Source organism: Manis javanica, chromosome 7 (assembly GCF_040802235.1).
Source record: "Manis javanica isolate MJ-LG chromosome 7, MJ_LKY, whole genome shotgun sequence".
NCBI lineage: Eukaryota > Metazoa > Chordata > Mammalia > Pholidota > Manidae > Manis > Manis javanica.
Genome location: NC_133162.1, coordinates 14,536,068 through 14,553,803, shown reverse-complemented (window position 1 = coordinate 14,553,803; position 17,736 = coordinate 14,536,068). Strand labels below are relative to the sequence as shown.

The following is a 17,736-nucleotide window of genomic DNA, read 5'->3' as shown; positions in this document are numbered from 1 at the left end:
TATAAAATAAGCTTTTGTTAGACTTATTTATTTTGTTATTTGTGTTAAAACAGGGAAAATCTGAGAGTAGTAGAGTGCATATAATTTCCCAAGCTCTCAATATGTGAAGAAAGTTGTGTTTAGGCCAGTGTGTCTGGACAGAAGGATATGAATCCCACTATTCTCTACAGTTTTTTTAGGAATGAGGCAGGGAACATCTATGTGACATGAGGGATGAGTGCTTCCTACTCAATAAACTGATTTTTAAAGATGACCTTTGGAGTTCTGTGTCTGATACCATACTAATTTTCCATTTACCGTTCAGAAAGCAAGAAGAGAAAAAAGATAAATAAAAAATTTTTATGACTGTTGGCTATCATCAGCTATGATAAATCTATAGTAATTAAGACATAGTGGACTTGGTGTAAGAATGGAGAAGTTAACCAGTGAAAGAGGACAGCGATTATAGGAACAGATCACATATATGATTATCTGATTTATGACAAAGGTAACTGCCAGTGCGATGGAAAGAAGGATGGCCTTTCAGTGGCTGATACCAGGTGAATTAGATGTCTAAAAATTACATCTTGACTCCTACCTCATATTATGCAAAAATGTAAATTCCAGCTAAATTGTGGATCTAAAAGTGAAAGCTCTAACAGTACAGCTACTCATTGGCAGTGACTCCTTCTACAGGCCACAAAAGTTTAACCATACAGGCACATATGATAAATTGCACTATATTAAAATTAAAAATTAATGTTCATGAAAAAATGTAGTAAACAAAGCAAGCTGTAGAATCAGAGAAGATATTTTCAATGCATATATCCAACAAAACGTCTTGTCCAGAATTGAGATTTATTACAATTCAGTAATACAGAGGCAGACAATGCAAATGAAAAATGGGCAAGAGAGCTGAACAGGTACATCACAAAATATAATATTTAAAAGTCTAAAAGGCATCTGGAAAGGTAATTAACATTTTCAGGCATGAGGGAAATGCAAATTAAAACCACAAAATAACACATTAATCACCCACCAGAATATACAAAATGAAAAAGGTAATTTTAAGTGTTAGCAAGAAAGAGCAAGTAGAACTCTTATATATAGCTTCTTGAGAGCCTAAATGGTATAAACACTTTAGAAAATGGTCGGAAATATCTATTAAAGTTGAACAAAAGCGTATGACTCAAGGATTCTTTGTCTAGGCCAGTGGCTGGCAAACTAGTCTGTAAAATTTAACCCATGGCTTGTTTTTATATGGCTTGTGAACAAGAATGATTTTACACTTTTGGACACTGAAAAGAAAGGAGAAGGAAGGAGGAAAGAGGGAGAGAGCAGGTGAGGAAGGAAGGAAGGAAGGAAACAAAGGGAAAGAGGGAAGGAAGGAAGGAGGGAAAGAATTTGGACAGAGTCTGTATGTGTCCACACTGTCTAAAATACTTATAATTTGTCCTTTATAGAAAACATTAACTGATTCCTGGTTCAGGTCCACAGACTCAATAGAAAGCATTTATAATTACTTGGAGGACATGCACAAGAATAGTCATAGCAGTACTGTTTTAATACTACCAACCTGAAAATCATCTAGATGTTCATCAATACTTGGATGAAAGAAGAATTTGGTATTTCACACATTGGAATACATAACATGAGAATGATTTGAATAAAAGTACATGAAACAGTATGGATGGCTTTCCCAAATACAGCATTGAGGGAAAGAAGGCGCCATAAAAGAGGACATACTCTGTGCTTCAATTTACCTGTATTCAAAAACAGGCAAAACTCTTTTATGGTATTAAAATCAGGGTAGTGGTTACTTTTGGAGAACAAGGGCTAGTGATTGGAAGCGGGCATAAAGACATTATTTTATTTCTGAGAAGTTTTTTTGGATTATGGTTTTAAATATTAGTTCTCCATTTCTGACCCTCTTTCCTTCTTTCTAAGTCACCTTTTCACTTTCTTGCTTGTTTTTCCGCCTTCCTTTAGCGCCTCATTGACTCAGCTCTCCCTTGGGCATCGTAAGTCCATGTCCATTTCTGTGTTTTTGCTTGTTTTCATCTCTTTCCTGAGTTTAATCAACTCTCTTTTCATTTCTTCCTCTTCCATGTCATTTTCTATTCTAAATATTTGAATTTCTCATTGAAGGTGTTTTTTTTGTGACTTCCCAAATGCTGGTTCGGCCGTATTTATTCTGTCTAGAGGGCTGTCTTATGCTCCTGCTTCATGGCTGCTATTTTTCAGGGAGGTTTTAGTTAAGATATATTGGATTTTGTTCTCTTTTTTTTTTATTAATAAATGTATAGATTTGTAGTAGGGTTTTTTTTTTTCATTTTTGTGGCATCAGCACCGTTTATAAGATTCTTAGTTTTGCGGAGCTCACCTAAGTTAGAATAGCCACGTTTTGGTGGTCGGAGTAAGGATTGTGTGCTCTTTGAATTTGTGGTTTTCCTTTTTGTCTGGCAGGAATTTGGTTTTTGTGCTTTATTTATCCCTTAACTACCCAGTTGACAGAGGCACCTTTCTTCTACTTTGTTCCCTTTGCTTTCTTCCCTGAAGCTGTACTCAAGGCTGTGATTTGAAATTGTGCCTGCCTGTAAGTCCTTTTCTTACATGTTTTACGACTCTGTTTTTCTTACTCTGTTCTACGACTGTTTTACTAGTTTCACGCATAGGATAGACTTACTCCTTCCAGAGTGGGTATTGTATCCACTTTAACCTCGCTGCCAACTTCCTAACTCTTCCGCTTACCTCGGTGACGACCAAGTGCCGTGGGGGCACATGAGATGGCTGCCTTGTTTGTTTTCTGTTGTCAGGTAAAATGAATGCATAGTTTTGGGATAATTCTCTTTTTCTGTTTTTCCTTCTTGTTCTGTCTTTTTCTTTTTCGGAGGACATATTGAGAGACATAGACCTATGGAAACTTCCATTATTTTCAGTTACTGAGAAATTTTATCTTGCTTCTTCAATTGCTACTGCAAATGGAATATTAAACATCAATTTTCTAATTATTTTTGAATTTAGAGAAATGGCGTTTATTTTCCTACATTGCCTGTGTGACTTGGGTGACCTCATTTTTTCATTCGGGCACTTACAGATTCCTTAGCATTTTCTTTTAAGTTGCTTATCAATAAATACAATGTTGTTTTTTTCCTTTCTAAATCATACAAGTTATTTTTGTTCTTATTGCTCTGTCTAGAACGTACAGTACATCACTGAATTAGTGAGAGTGGACATTAGTCTTAGTTGGAAAGCACATAACCTCTCACTTTTAAGTATGATGTTAACTGTCAATTTTTCATACATGTGTTTATCAGCTTAAGGAACTTCTCTTCCAAGTTAATTGAGTTTTTTAAAAATCATAATTGTGTAATTTTTCTGAGTGTGCATTTATTGAGATAATCATAGTTACTTTTTGTTTTAGCTGTTTATATGATTAATTATATTGATTGATTTTTCAAATGCCAGACCAGTTTTGCATCCCTGGGATAAAATCCACTTGCTCATGATGTGTTATCCTTTTATTGCATTGCTGAATCAATTTGTTTAAATTTTGTTAATTATTTCTGCATTTAAATTGATGAGAATATTGGTCTATGGTTTTCTTAATGTCTGGTTGGTATCAATCTCAGAAGTTGAGATTTCTTCCTCTTATTTTCTGGAAGAGTTTATGTAGAATTTCTTCCTCAAAGGTTTGGTGGAGTTTACCTACAAAGCCTGAAATTTTATTTGGAAGGAGAATTTTAACTACAAATGCAGTTTTTTTTTAAAAGCAGGTATGTGGATTCAGGTACACTAGTTTCTTGAGTGAGTTTAGGTTTGTGTCTTTCAAGGAACTGAACCTATTTCATGTTAGATGTTATTGACAGAAAGGTACTCATAATATTATTATCTTTTATGCTGTAGGATTTTTAGTGATAGCTCTGTTTAATTCCAAGTATTGGTAATTTATGTTCCCTGTCAGTCTGGTTCGATGTGTGACAGTGTTCATTGATTCTATAAACAGCTTTTTGTTATATTGATTTTTCTTTATTGTCCATTTTATATTTGATATATAATTTCTGCTCTTAATCTTTCCTCCTCTTTGCTTATTTATAGTTTAATTTGCTCTTCTAGTTACATAAGGTAGAAACAGATAATTAAGCTGATAATTTTTTTCTAATATAAGCATAATGTTTTATTTTTGTCTGAGAACTACTTTTGATTAGTGTTTTTATGACACCTATTTCCATGTTTTTACTTTAAGCTATGTTATATTTGAAGTGTGTTTTTTATAGACAACACATTGTTAGGTCTTTCTGTTTAATCTAGTTTCATAGTGTCTGCCATTAAATTAATGTGTTTGAGTCTTTTAAATTAAATGTATTTATCAATCTGGCTTGGTTTAAATTTCCATCTGGTTATTTGTTTTCTGTTTTTCTCATCTGTTCTTTGTGCCATCTTACCTCTTTTTCTGCCTTTCTTTAATTGAATATATTCTATGGTTCATTTTATTTTATTTATTATTTTATTGACTATATTACCTTCTTTCTGAGCTTTCTGTAGGTTTTCCATTCATCTTTAACTTGTCACAGTCTACATTTAAGTGGTATACTTCCCATATAGTGTAAGAGCCTTATTACCTTTAAATGTTATAATCCACACAGTACATTTCTATACCTTTGCTTTAAATGGCAAGTTACTTTTTAAATATATTCTTAAAATAAAAAATAAACTTTACCACCAAACAAAAATGGATTAACAGTGTGTAGGGTCACCAACTGTCTGGGTGTGCCCAGGACTGAGGGCTTTCATGGGATGTGGACCTTTCAGTACTAAAGCCAGTACAGTCCTGGGTAAACTGGGATGGGTGGTTTCTCTACCAGTGACTCAACTGCTTCCACCTGAAACAATTAAGAAATGGGACAACATAGATGTAGAACAGTTCTTCAGACATTGGATATCAGGCAGTGAGGGCCAGTGTTCCCTCAGAGGCAGGAAGCAAATGAGGGGAGTCCTACCACTGTCCAGGTTAATGCCTGAAGAAAACTTGCACGAGGCAGTGCAGTCAGGGAACACGCAGAGCGTGGTGTTCACCTTGAATTGAAGAGATGGAGCTGGGAGTCTGGGGGGGCCAACATGGCTAGATTTCCTGGGAAGCGTACCAAAGAAGAGAGACCTGCACAGAGAAAACTCTGTGGAGAACCGCAGAGGGATACCTCCTGAATATTCAACAAAAAATATGTGCACCAGTTGAGCCTGCAGAAAGAACTACTTGAAGGGAACAAAAAGGATAGTCACCAAATAACACACAGGGCTGGGATTTGCCTGCCTGAACAGCTAGAGTGGGAAATGTCGTTGTCCACTGAGCATCAGGTAGACTACTCGGCCTGAAGGATTTTGCTTCACTGATGTGGCAAAATTAGCCCTCAATTAAATGCTGCAGTGTCCTGTGTAACACATCCAGAAGGCTCAAACCTGTTTTTGATTAACTTAGGCAAGTTCCAAAACAAAGCTAAGAAATATTTATAGGAATACAAAAATATCCAGCACCCAAACTGTAACATATAAAATTCACAGTGTCTGGCATCTAATCAAAAATTAGCATCTAAGCAGAGAAGCAGGAAAATATGACCCATAATGAAAAAGAAAAATCAATCCATAGAGGCCAACCTAGAAATGAAATAGATGTTAAAAGTAGTCAAGAGTATTGAAACAATTGTTATAAATATATTTTATATATTTTTAAAAAACTAAACTTAGTGTGAATGTTGAGGTTCAGAAAACAAAAAGAACCCAAGTTGAATTTATAGAGATGAAAACTATTCTGAGATGAAAAAAGAATTGAATGGGATTAATATCAGATTAGACATTATTAAAGTAAAAATTGATAGGCTCAAAGACAAGCAATAGGAAGTACTCAAAATGAAACACAGAATGAATGACTGAAACAAAATTAATAGCATGTCAATGAGCTACGGGGCATGTGGCCTCGTATTTTGTAATTGGACACTCTAATGAAGGGGAGGGAAAAAGCTTAGAAAAATAGAAAGAAATAATTGCCAAAATTTTTCTAAGTTTGATACAAACTAAATTCACAGAGGCAAGACTGTCAACAAACCTTAAGTTCAGTAAACCTGGGGAAATCTATACCAATGCACATAATAATTAAATCAAACCAGTTATAAGAAGATAAAAGCAGCCAGAGAAAAAAAGACTCATGTACATAGGAACAAAGATAAGTGTGATAGCAGATTTCTCATCAGAAAAAAGAAAACAGTGGAGCAACATCTTTAGAATAGCAAAAGAAAAAAAAGTTAACTTAAAATCTTTTACTTAGTGATATCTTTCAAAAACAAAGTTAAAATACTCTTCAGACTTAGAATTCATTACCAGTGGACCTATTGTATAAGAAATGTTAAATCAAGTAGAAGAAAAACTGTTCCAGATAAAAACTCATCTATACAAAAGATGAAGGACAAAGGAAATGGTAGCTCTGTAGGTAAAGTAGGTACAGACTTTTTCTTAATATTTCTATGTTTAGAGAAGGCAATCAACTGTTAAAGGCAGAAATCACAATGCATTATGGAGTTTAATTCTTATGTAGGCATCAACTATGTGATAATAATAACTGAAAGACCAAGGGAAGAAAAGTGAAAGTATATTGTTGTAAGATTTTTATAAGAGATGTAAAGTGGTATATCACTTAAAGTTAGACTGTGATAATTTGTACATATATATTCTAAACTCTGAAACAACTATTAAAATAATACAGTGAGCCATAGCCAATAAGCCAAACACATAGACAAAATTAAATAATAATTAAAAATTAAACCAAAAGAAAGCAGAGCAAGGAAAAAAAGAGGAATACAGAACAGATGAAACAAATGGCAAAATGATATATTTAATTTAACTTCAGTCATTTCAATAATCATGTTCATGTCAATGATCCTATCACCCATAAAAAAGCTGAGATTTTCTTATTAGCTAAAAAAATAAGACTGAACTATAGACTGCCTGTAAGAAACCTAATTAATGTATAGAGACATGCATGTTTTAAAAGTGAATGAATGGAAATAGATACACTATGCTAAAACAAGTCAAGAGGAAGTTGAGTTGGCTACCTTAATATCAGACAAATATGTTTCAGAGCAAAAGATACTACCTTAAATAAAGAAGGTCATTTCATAATGACAAGTAGGTGAATTCATTAAGAGGACATAACATTCTGTAAGTATTTTCACCCAGAAAAAGACTTTCAAAATAGATGAATGGTTAGTCACACATGACAAGGATCCTCTTAATTTCCAGAGATATTGTGGACTACTACTTTCTACTTCAGTTTGTGTAGCTGGCACCATACCAGTTTGTTTTTCTCTCACTGCTTAATTTTGGAGAGTGTATTAGTTTTTATTGCAGTGTAACATATTACCACGAGCTTAGCGGCTTAAACAATACCCCTTTAAAGCTCAGCGTTCTGCATGACAGATGTTGGGACATGGCCAGCCTGGCTTCCGCACTGCAGGTCTCAAAGGCTGAAATCAAGGTGTCAGTCAAGCTGAGTTTTTGTTTGGAAACTCAAGAAGAATTAGCTTTCAAGCTCATTAAAATTGTTGGCAGAATTCAGTGTGGGATTTCAACTTGGCTGTCAACCAGCGACTATTTCAGCTTTCAAGGAATGCCTACTTCTCCCAAACTGGCAATGTAGTCTCAAAAATTCAATGAGATCTCTCATGCTTGAATCTCTTTATTCATGTAAAGACCAGGTCCTTTTAAGGGATCATCTGATTGGGTCCATCCAGGATGATTTCCCTTCTTAAAGTCAACTGTGTCATATAGTTTAACATATGCATCTGAGTGACTATCCCATTATATGTACAGGTCCAACCATTCTGAAGAGGAGGAATTTGTGTTGGATTAAATAACTAAGTACTATAACTTCACGACACATAAAGACGAACCTTTACACCATACAATATGACCATGTGGAGTGTAGAACTCAATGATTTTTAGTATATTCAGTTATACAATCATCACCACAATCAATTAAAAAAAGTTTTTTTATCATCCCTAAGAGAAACCTTTTACTTATTAGTAGCTACTGCCCGCTAAACCCCCACCTACTTTTGTCTAATTTAGGCAACCACTAGTTTCCAGGACTTATTTATCCTGGAAATTTTATATAAGTTGAATCATACAATTGTAGCATTTTGTGATAGCTTCTTTCACACTGTATAACATTTTCTGGGTTTATCCATGTTGTAGCATGTATCAGTGCTTCATTTCTTTTTATTACCAAATTGTATTCTATTATATGTGTGTATCACATTGTGTTTATCCAGTTATCATTTGATGGACATTTGGGTGTTTTCAGTTTTGGGCTTTTCAAATACTGCTATGAACATTCGTGTACAAGTTTATGTGTTGTCATATTGTCATTATTTTGGGAATGGAATATCTGGGTTAGATGGTAACTTCAACTAACCTTTTAAGGAACTGACAGACTACTTCAAATCTGCTGCATTATTTTACATTCCTACCAGTAGTACATGAGTGTTTCAATTACTCTACCTTTTTGCCAGCACTGGTTATTGCACATCATTTTGATTATAGTCATCCTGGTGGATGTGAAGTGATATTATTGATTTGCAATGTCTTGGTGGATAATAATGTTGAGTATATTTTCATGTATTTATTGTATTTCTTCTTTGGAGAAATGGCTATGATTCTTTGTTTAATTGGCATATTTGTCTTTTTATTATTGAACTATAAGAGTTCTTTTGTATTCTTAATATAAGTCCTGTATCAAAGATTGACTTGCAAATATTTTTTTTTTACCATTGTTTGGGTTGCCTTTTCATTATCTTGACAGTTTTCTTTGAAGCACAAAAGTTTTAAATTTTGATGATGTACTATTTTTTCTATTGTATCATACCTGTGAAACCATGCATTATATAGGATCCCAAAGATTTACACCTGCATTTTGTTCTAAGAATTTAAGTTTTAGCTCTTATATTTAGGTCTTTTGACCATTTTGAGTTATGTTTTGTGTGTGGAATGAGATTGGGATCCAACTCAACTCTTTTGCATATGTGGTTATTTAGGTGTCCCAGCACCATTTGTTGAAAAGACTGTTATTCCGGCATTGAATTTATGTTTCATTTTGCATATTTTATATCTTTAAAAATTAGTGATTTTACATATTCTGTTTCTCTCCTTATGTTCATGTTTTACTCTGCATTCTTGAGCATATGGAGCATATTTTTAATAGCTGTTTTAAAAATCCTTCTATGCTCATTCCATCTTGTATGCCATTTCTTTGTTTCTATTGATTTTTTATGAATCAGATTTTCCAGCATGGTAATTTTTGATGGAATTGTGGACATCATAAAATTTTGGAGCTTATTATTCAATTTTGCTCCATTTCATTTCATGTGTTGTTCTTTATTCTGGTATGCAGTTATGTTACTTGAGATCTGTACAATCATTTCAAAAGTTGTTTTTCAGAATGTTAGGGCCTGTACATAGCAGGCATAAGTCCAGTTCTAATTTACCTCTACTACTAAGTCAGTGCCTTCCTGTGGTCTGTCTAAAATAGTCTTTGTATTATGAGGTTTCTCCCCTGTGACAAATGGGGGCACAAACCGTTCCAGTCCTGTGTGAACTCCTGGCATTGTTTGACCTACTGTGTTTTGGTGGTACCTTCTTCAACTTCATGGAATTTCATACTCTGTGTTCAATCCATTATTCAGCCAAAGATTCCAGGGACCCTCGTGGAGATTGCTGTGCATAGCTCTCATCTCTTTTCGCCTCACAAACTCTAGTCACCCAGGCCTTCCTGAACTTTGATCTTTGTGTCGTCAACTAAATGAAATCTCTGGCTTTTGTTTGGGTTTGCCCCTCTCGGCTGCGTTTCTCAAATCTGCCTCTAGTGAGCAAGCCAAGGCAATCATACAGTCAGCTCGTTTCTGTTTTTTCCAGAGGCTCCTTTCCTGAGCTGCCTGTTATATTTGAAAGTAGTTGCTTCATATATTTTGTTTGACTTTCTTGTTTGCAGTTGGAAGTCAATTCTCAGAGTGGGTAATTCTTCATGGGCAGAAGTGGAAGTCTTCTACCTGTGTGTTTTTATTTATAATCAATCTCTTGTAAGCACATAAATATTGCTTTTCTGTTTTTGAAAAAATCTAGTTTGACAATCTTTGTCTTTTATCAGAGTGTTTAGTCAATTTAGATTTAATATAATATTGGCATTATTGAGTTTAAGTCCTACCATCAAGATACTTGTTTTTAAAATTTCCTTAATTTTTTTCCTCTATTGTTTGTTCCTCCTTTTGCCTTTTTGGATTAATTGAGTGTTTTTAAAGTCCATTTTTATCACTTTTATTGGATTTTTAGCTATCCTTCTTTTGTGTTTTTTTTAGTGACTGCTGTAGTGATTGTAATAGTCATCTTTATCTTATCACAGTCTACCTTGAATCAATATTATACTACTTCATGTATAAGGTAAGAATATTATAATAGTGTAATTCCACTTGCTCCTTTTCTGGCCTTTGTATAATTATTACCATATATTTCACTCCTACGTATGTTATCACCATGCAATACATTATTTTTTTTGCTTTAATCAGATGATTTTCTTGTAAAGAAATCATAAGAAAAAATCTTTATCGACATATTAAACATTTCCTGTGATCTTCATTTTTTTCATAGATCTGAATTTCCTTCTGCTATAATATTTCTTTAGGTTGATGAATTTTATTTAGCATTTTTAAATATTATGTTTCTCAGTTTGGCCATAAATTATCTCTCACATATCTAAAATATGTTTTTATTGTATAATTGCATGTCTTTTTATTTGAAGGATATTTTTACTGGAAATAGCATTCTAAATTGACATATACATACATATATATATATATATATATATATTTTTTTTTAATAATTTGAAGTTGTAATTTTCTTTTTGTTTTCCTAGCTTTTTCTGTGTCTCTTAAGAATTCCTCTATTGGTTTATTGTTTCACTTTTGAAAGCAATATGTCTTTTTTTCTCCTGACTTAAAAAAATTTTTTTTTTTTTGGTATTTGGATGTCATTAATTTTAATATGATGTTATCAGTTTCATTTTTTATTGTGACTGTGAGTAGTATGGTTTATTAGCTTGATGTTGTTCATTATTTTTATAAACTTTTCTGTTGTTATATCTCCAAATATTGCATCTGTCCCATTGTGTCATTGTCTTCATTTTCTAGAAGATTGCTTCACTTACGTTAGGCTTTTTTACTAAGTCCCTAATTTGGACTTGCCTCTCTTGTGATTTGCATTTCAATTCTCTCTTTTTTTAGATTTTTCTCAATTTTAATTGAAACCTGTTTCAATTATTTATTACTATTTAACATAGCTTCTCCAAATCACTCTATTGAAGCAGTTTTATTCATGATTCTGTGTCATCTTTTTTTTCTGAATTCTACGGGGAGTTTTTTGGTCAGTCTTTTCTAGTTTTTCTCATGGGGCTACAGTTATTTGGTGGTTTGACTGGTTTTGGATGGTCACAGAATGCTTCACTCAGTATGTCTGGTGGTGTGAGCTGGCTGGTTGGTCTAGGGGTCCTCAGTTACAAAGGACTCTTCTCTGCCATACTTGACCTTCCATCCTTCTGCAGTGCAGGCTGTGCTTCCATAATGTACATGGAATTCTTAGAATAAGATTCTAAGAAGGGAGCAGAGTTTGTACGCCTGTTGATGCCTAAGCTCAGAATTTCTACATTCCACCTTCTACATTCTATTGTTTTGAGAAAGTTGATGCCAGTCTGTGTGCAAAGGGTGGGGAAAATCCTACTTTTTTCATGAGAGCAAGGATGAAGTAACATTATGGAGACTGTATATGCAGAGATATGAAGAATTTGCCAATTATTTTTCAGCTCATCCAACTAGTTCTAATTATGTTCTTTGTATTGGCATGTAACTCATATACCATAAAATCCACTATTTTAAAGTGTACAAGTGAATGTATTTTAGTATAATCAGTAGGCATGCAACTATAACTGCAAAAACTTTACCTTTTAATAGTCACTTCCTATATTTCCTTCTCTCCATACCTGAAAACCAGTAAACTGCTTTATTTCTCTATAGATTTGTCTAGTGTGGATATTTCATTTAAGTGCAAGTCATACAGTATGTGGCCTTTGTGTCTGGCTTCTTTCACTTAGCATAATGTTTCAATGTTCATTCATATTGTAGTATATATTAGTCCTTTACCTCTTTTTATGGCTGAATAATATTCAGTTGCATACCACATATTTATACATTCATTAGTTGATGGATCTGTAGCTAATTTCCATTCTTTTGCTATTATGAATAATGCTGCTGTGAACATATTATCACCAGCAATGTATGAGGGTTCTAATTACTCTATCCTCATCAACACTGGTTGTTCATCATTTTGATTATTACTATTGTAGTGGATGTGAAGTGTCAGCTCACTGTGGTTTTGATTGCATTTCCCGTTTGAATAATGATGCTTATTTCATATGCTTCTTAGCCATTTGTATGTTTACTTTGGAAAATACTCAAATTCTTTGCCCATTAAATTTTTTTTTAATTTAGGAATTTTATGAGTTGCTTATATATTCTGGAAACTAAACCCTTACCAGAGATATTTTTCTTAAATATTTTTTTCTATTTTGTGAGTTGTTTCTTCACTTTCTTGATGATGTCCTCTGAAACCATCACAAAAATTTCTTAGTTGATAATGTCCAATATATCTATTCTTTTCTGTTGGTTTCTTATGCTTTTGGTGTCAGATCTAAGAAACTGTGGTCTAATTCAAAATCGTGATTTATGCCTGTATTTTCTTCTAACATTTTATAGTTCTGGCTTTTTCATTTAGATCTTTGATCCTTTTGGAGGTATGGACCCATCCATTGTGTGAGGTACGGGTCCAAATTCTATCTTTGTCATGTGGGTATCAAGTTATCCCAGCACCATTTGTTGAAAAGATGATTTTTCCCCCATTTAATGGTCTTAGCACCCTTTTCGATAACCAGTTGACCATAGATGTATGGGATTATTTTGGAACTAATTGTATTCCATTGATCCATATATCTATCCTTATGCCAATACTACACTGGCTTATGATAACTTTGTAGTAGTTTTTGAAATTAGGAAGTGTCAGTCCTTCAACTTTGTTCTTTTTTTTTCAAGATTGCTTTGGTTGGTCTGGGTCCTTTGTAACTCCATATGAATTTTAGGACCTGCTTATCTATTCCTAATAAAAAAGTCTTTTGGAATTTAATAGACTTTGCATTGAATTTTTAGATCAATCAAGATTAATTGCTATCTTAATATTAAGTCTTCCAATCCCTGAATATAGGATATCTTTCCATTAATTTTTTTCAAAAGATGTTCAAAAATTTTGTACAAGTTTGCATTTCTTTAGTTAAATGTATTCCTAACTACTTTATTCTTTCTGATGCTATTGTCACTGGAATTACTTTTTAAATTTATTTTTAGATTATTCATTTTAGGTGTTTAGAAACACAAGAAAACTGATTTTTCTATGCTTAATCTTTTAATGTGCAACATTGCTGAACTCATTTATTAGTTGAAATAAGTTTGTTGTGAATCCTTATTCTACATGTAATATCATGTGGTCTGCAAATAGAGTTAGTTTTACATATTCTTTTTCAATCTGGATGTCTTTTTTTTTTCTTGCCTCATTGCTTAGTCCAGAACTTCCATGACAATGTTGGATAGAAGTGACAAGAATGAAATTTTTTTCCTGATCTTAGAAGGAAAGCTTTTATTATTTTGCCAATAAATATGATGTTAACTATGAATTTTTCATATATACATTTTATTAAGTTGGGACAGTTTTCTTCTATTCCTAGTTTGTTGAGTATTTTCATCTATTGATATGATCATAATTATGCTTGGTTATAGTTCCTTTCTCCTATCTTTTATCAGTAATGTGTTTCCATTTTCTTTCCAGAATTTAATAATTTGTGTCTTCTGTTTTTAATTTTTTGGTCAGTCTAACTAAAGGTTTGTTAATTTTGTAATCATTACAAAGAGCAAACATTGGCGTTATTGACTTTCTCATTTTCCTACTCTGTATTTCATTTATTTTCATTCTAATCTTTATTATTTCCTTTATTCTGCTTGCTTTGAGTTTAGTTTGCTATTTATTTTTTAGTTTCTTCAGGCAAAATGTTGTTTTGAGACTTAAAAAAAAATTCCCTTATACCTATAAATTTGTTTCTGAGCAGTGTTTTTGTGGTATTTGGCATGCTATGCTTTCATTTTCATTCATCTGAAAGTAATTTTTAATTTATGTGGTATTTTTTGACCCATTGATTATTTAAGAATGTGTTACTTCCTTCCCCCAAATTTGTGATTTTATCAAATTTTTGTTTTTTATTTCTAATTTTCATATAATTGTATTCAGAGAACATACCTTATATGACTTAATTTCTTTGAAATGTATTAAGGTTTGTTTTATGATGTACTACATAGTCTATCCTGGAGAATGTTTCATGGACACTTGAGAAAAATGTACATTATGTTATTGTGTAGATTCTTCTATTTATATCTGTGTAGGTGTTTTATAGTGTTGTCTAAGTCTTCTACTCCCTTGCTGATCTTCTATCTAGTTCTAGTCATTGTTGAAAGTGAGGTATTGAAGTCTCCAACTATTATTGTTCAATTGTGTATTTCTACTTTAATTTTTGCAGTGGTTGTTTCATATATTGAGGATTTTTTGTTAGGTGTATGCATATTTACAATTTTTATGTGTTCTTGATGGATTGTCCTTTTTACCATTATAAAATGTCCCTATTTAACTCTAGTAACATTTTAAAACTCTATTTATATGATATTTGTGTACTTGTTCCAACTTTCTTATAGCTGCTGTTTGTATGTGGTATCTTTTTTGATCCATTCAATTTCAATCTATTTGTATCTGTAGTATGTCTCTTGCAAAAGGTACATATTTGGACATCTTTTTTATCCAGTCTGCCAATCTCTGCCTTTTGATTATTTAATCATTTCATGTTGTTATTGATATAGTTGGATTTTATATGTGTTATTTAACTTTTTTCCCTATATGTCTCATGACTTTTCATACTTCTCATTTATTTTTGTGTAGTAAGTGAACACTTTCTAATGCAGTATTTTAATTTATTTAATGTTGTTCTAACTATATATTTAAGTTAGTTCCTTAGCAGTTGCTCCAGGGTTTACCATATATATCTTTTTAAATTTTATTTATTTTTTTAATTTAGCTATCATTAATGTACAGTTACATGAGCAATATTATGGTTACTAGACTCCTCTTATTATCAAGTCCCCACCACATACCCCATTACATTCACTGTCCATCAGCATAGTAAGATGCTATAGAATCACTACTTGTCTTCTCTGTGTTATACTGCCATCCCTGTGTCCCTGCTCCTACATTAAGTGTGTTAATCATAATGTACTTTTTTTCCCTTATCCCTCCCTTCTCACCCATCTTTCCCAGTCCCTTTCCCTTTGGCAACTTAGTCCATTCTTGGGTTCTGTGAGTCTGCTGCTATTTTGTTTCTTCAGTTTTTTCTTTGTTCTTATACTCCACAGATGGGTGAAATAATTTGATACTTGTCTTTCTCCGCCTGGCTTATTTCACTGAGCCTAATATACTCTAGCATCCATGTTGTTGCTAATGGTAGGATTTGTTTTCTTCTTATGGCTGAATAATATTCTATTGTGTATATGTACCACCTCTTCTTTATCCATTCATCTACTGATGGACACTTAGGTTGCTTTCATTTCTTGGCTATTGTAAATAGTGCTGCGATAAATATAGGGGTGCATATGGCTTTTACAAATTGGGCCGATGCCTTCTTAGGGTAAATTCCTAGGAGTGGAATTCCTGGGTAAAATGATATTTCTACTTTTAGTTCTTTGAGGAACCTCCATACTACTTTCCACAATGGTTGAACTAATTTATATTCCCACCAGCAATGTAGGAGTGTTTCCCTTTTCTCCACATCCTCGCCAACATTTGTTGTTTGTCTTTTGGATGTTGGCCATCCTAACTGATGTGAGGTGATATCTCATTGTGGTTTTAATTTGCATTTCTTTGATGATTAGTGATGTGGAGCATCTTTTCATGTGTCTGTTGGCCATTTGAATTTCTTCTTTGGAGAAATGTCTGTTTAGCTCCTCTGCCCATTTTTTAATTGGCTTATTTGCTTTTTTTGTTGTTGAGGTGTGTGAGCTCTTTATATAACTTGTATGTCAACCCCTTTTCAGATGTCATTTATGAATATATTCTCCCATACTATAGGATGTCTTTTTGTTCTGCTGATCATGTCCTTTGCTGTACAGAAGCTTTTTAGTTTGATGTTGTCCCACTTGTTCATTTTTGCTTTTGTTTCCCTTGCCCAGGAAGCTATGTTCATGAAGAAGTTGCTCATGTTTATGTCCAAGAGATTTTTGCCTATGTTTTTTTCTAAGAGATTTTTGCCTATGTTTTTATGGTTTCATGATTTACATTCAAGTCCTTGATCCATTTCAAGTTTACTTTTCTTTATGGGTTTAGACAATAATCCAGTTTCATTCTCTTACATGTAGCTGTCCAGGTTTGCCAACACCAACTGTTGAAGAGGTTGTCATCTCCCCATTGTATATCCATGGCTCCTTTATCTTATATTAATTGACAATATATGCTTGGGTTTATATCTGGGCTCTCTAGTCTGTTCCATAGATCTATAGGTCTGTTCTTGTGCCTGTACCAAATTGTCTTGATTACTGTGGCTTTGTAGTAGAGCTTGAAGTTGGGAAGTGAGATTCCCCCCTGCTTTATTCTTCCTTCTCAGAATTGTTTTGGCTATTCGGGGTCTTTTGTGGTTCCACATGAATTTTAGAACTATTTGCTCTAATTCTTTGAAGATTGCTGTTGGTATTTTGATAGGGATTGCATTGAATCTGTAGATTGCTTTAGGCAGGATGACCATTTTGACAATATTAATTCTTCCTATCCATGAGCACGGGATGTGTTTCCATTTATTAGTATCTTTTTAATTTCTCTCATGAGTATCTTGTAGTTTTCAGGGTATAGGTCTTTCACTTCCTTGGTTAGGTTTATTCCTAGGTATTTTATTCTTATTGATGCAATTATGAATGGAATTATTTTCCTGATTTCTCTTTCTGCTAGTTCATCATTAGTATATAGGAATGCAACTGATTTCTGTGTATTTATTTTGTATCCCACAACATTGCTGAATTCAGATATTAGACCTAGTAGTTTTGGACTGGATTCTTTAGGGTTTTTCATCTATAATATCATGTCATCTGCAAACAGGGACAATTTGACTTCATCCTTGCCAATTTGGAGGCCTTTTATTACTTTGTGTTGTCTGATTGCATGGCTAGAACCTCCAGAACTATGTTGAATAAAAGTGGGGGAGTGGGCATCCTTGTCTTGTTCCCCATCTTAAAGGAAAAGCTTTCAGCTTCTCACTGTTAAGTATAATGTTGGCTGTGGTTTTGTTATATATGACCTTTATTATGTTGAGGTACTTGCCCTCTATACCCATTTTATTGAGAGTTTTTATCATGAAAGGATGTTGAATTTTGTCAAATGCTTTTTCAGCATCTTTGGAGATGATCATGTGGTTTTGTCCTTCTTTTTGTTGATGTAGTGGATGATGTTGATGGATGTTTGAATGTTGTACCATCCTTGCATCCCTGGGATGAATTCCACTTGATCATGATGGATGACCATTTTGATGTACTTTTT

At 33.3% G+C, this 17,736-nt stretch overlaps 1 protein-coding gene across 7 annotated transcripts in view; it reads left to right on the top strand.

The window, feature by feature from the left end:
- The window catches only part of ATRNL1 (attractin like 1), a 718,480-nt gene that overhangs the window by 183,700 nt on the left and 517,044 nt on the right, over window positions 1-17,736 (top strand). The window contains exon 19 of one of the 7 annotated variants that reach the window (XR_012133000.1): window positions 10,380-10,461. The exons of the other annotated variants lie outside the window; for them this stretch is intronic. The gene's annotated coding sequence lies outside the window, so the exon portion shown is untranslated. The remainder of the gene's footprint in view (window positions 1-10,379; window positions 10,462-17,736) is intronic. 7 annotated transcript variants of the gene reach the window in all.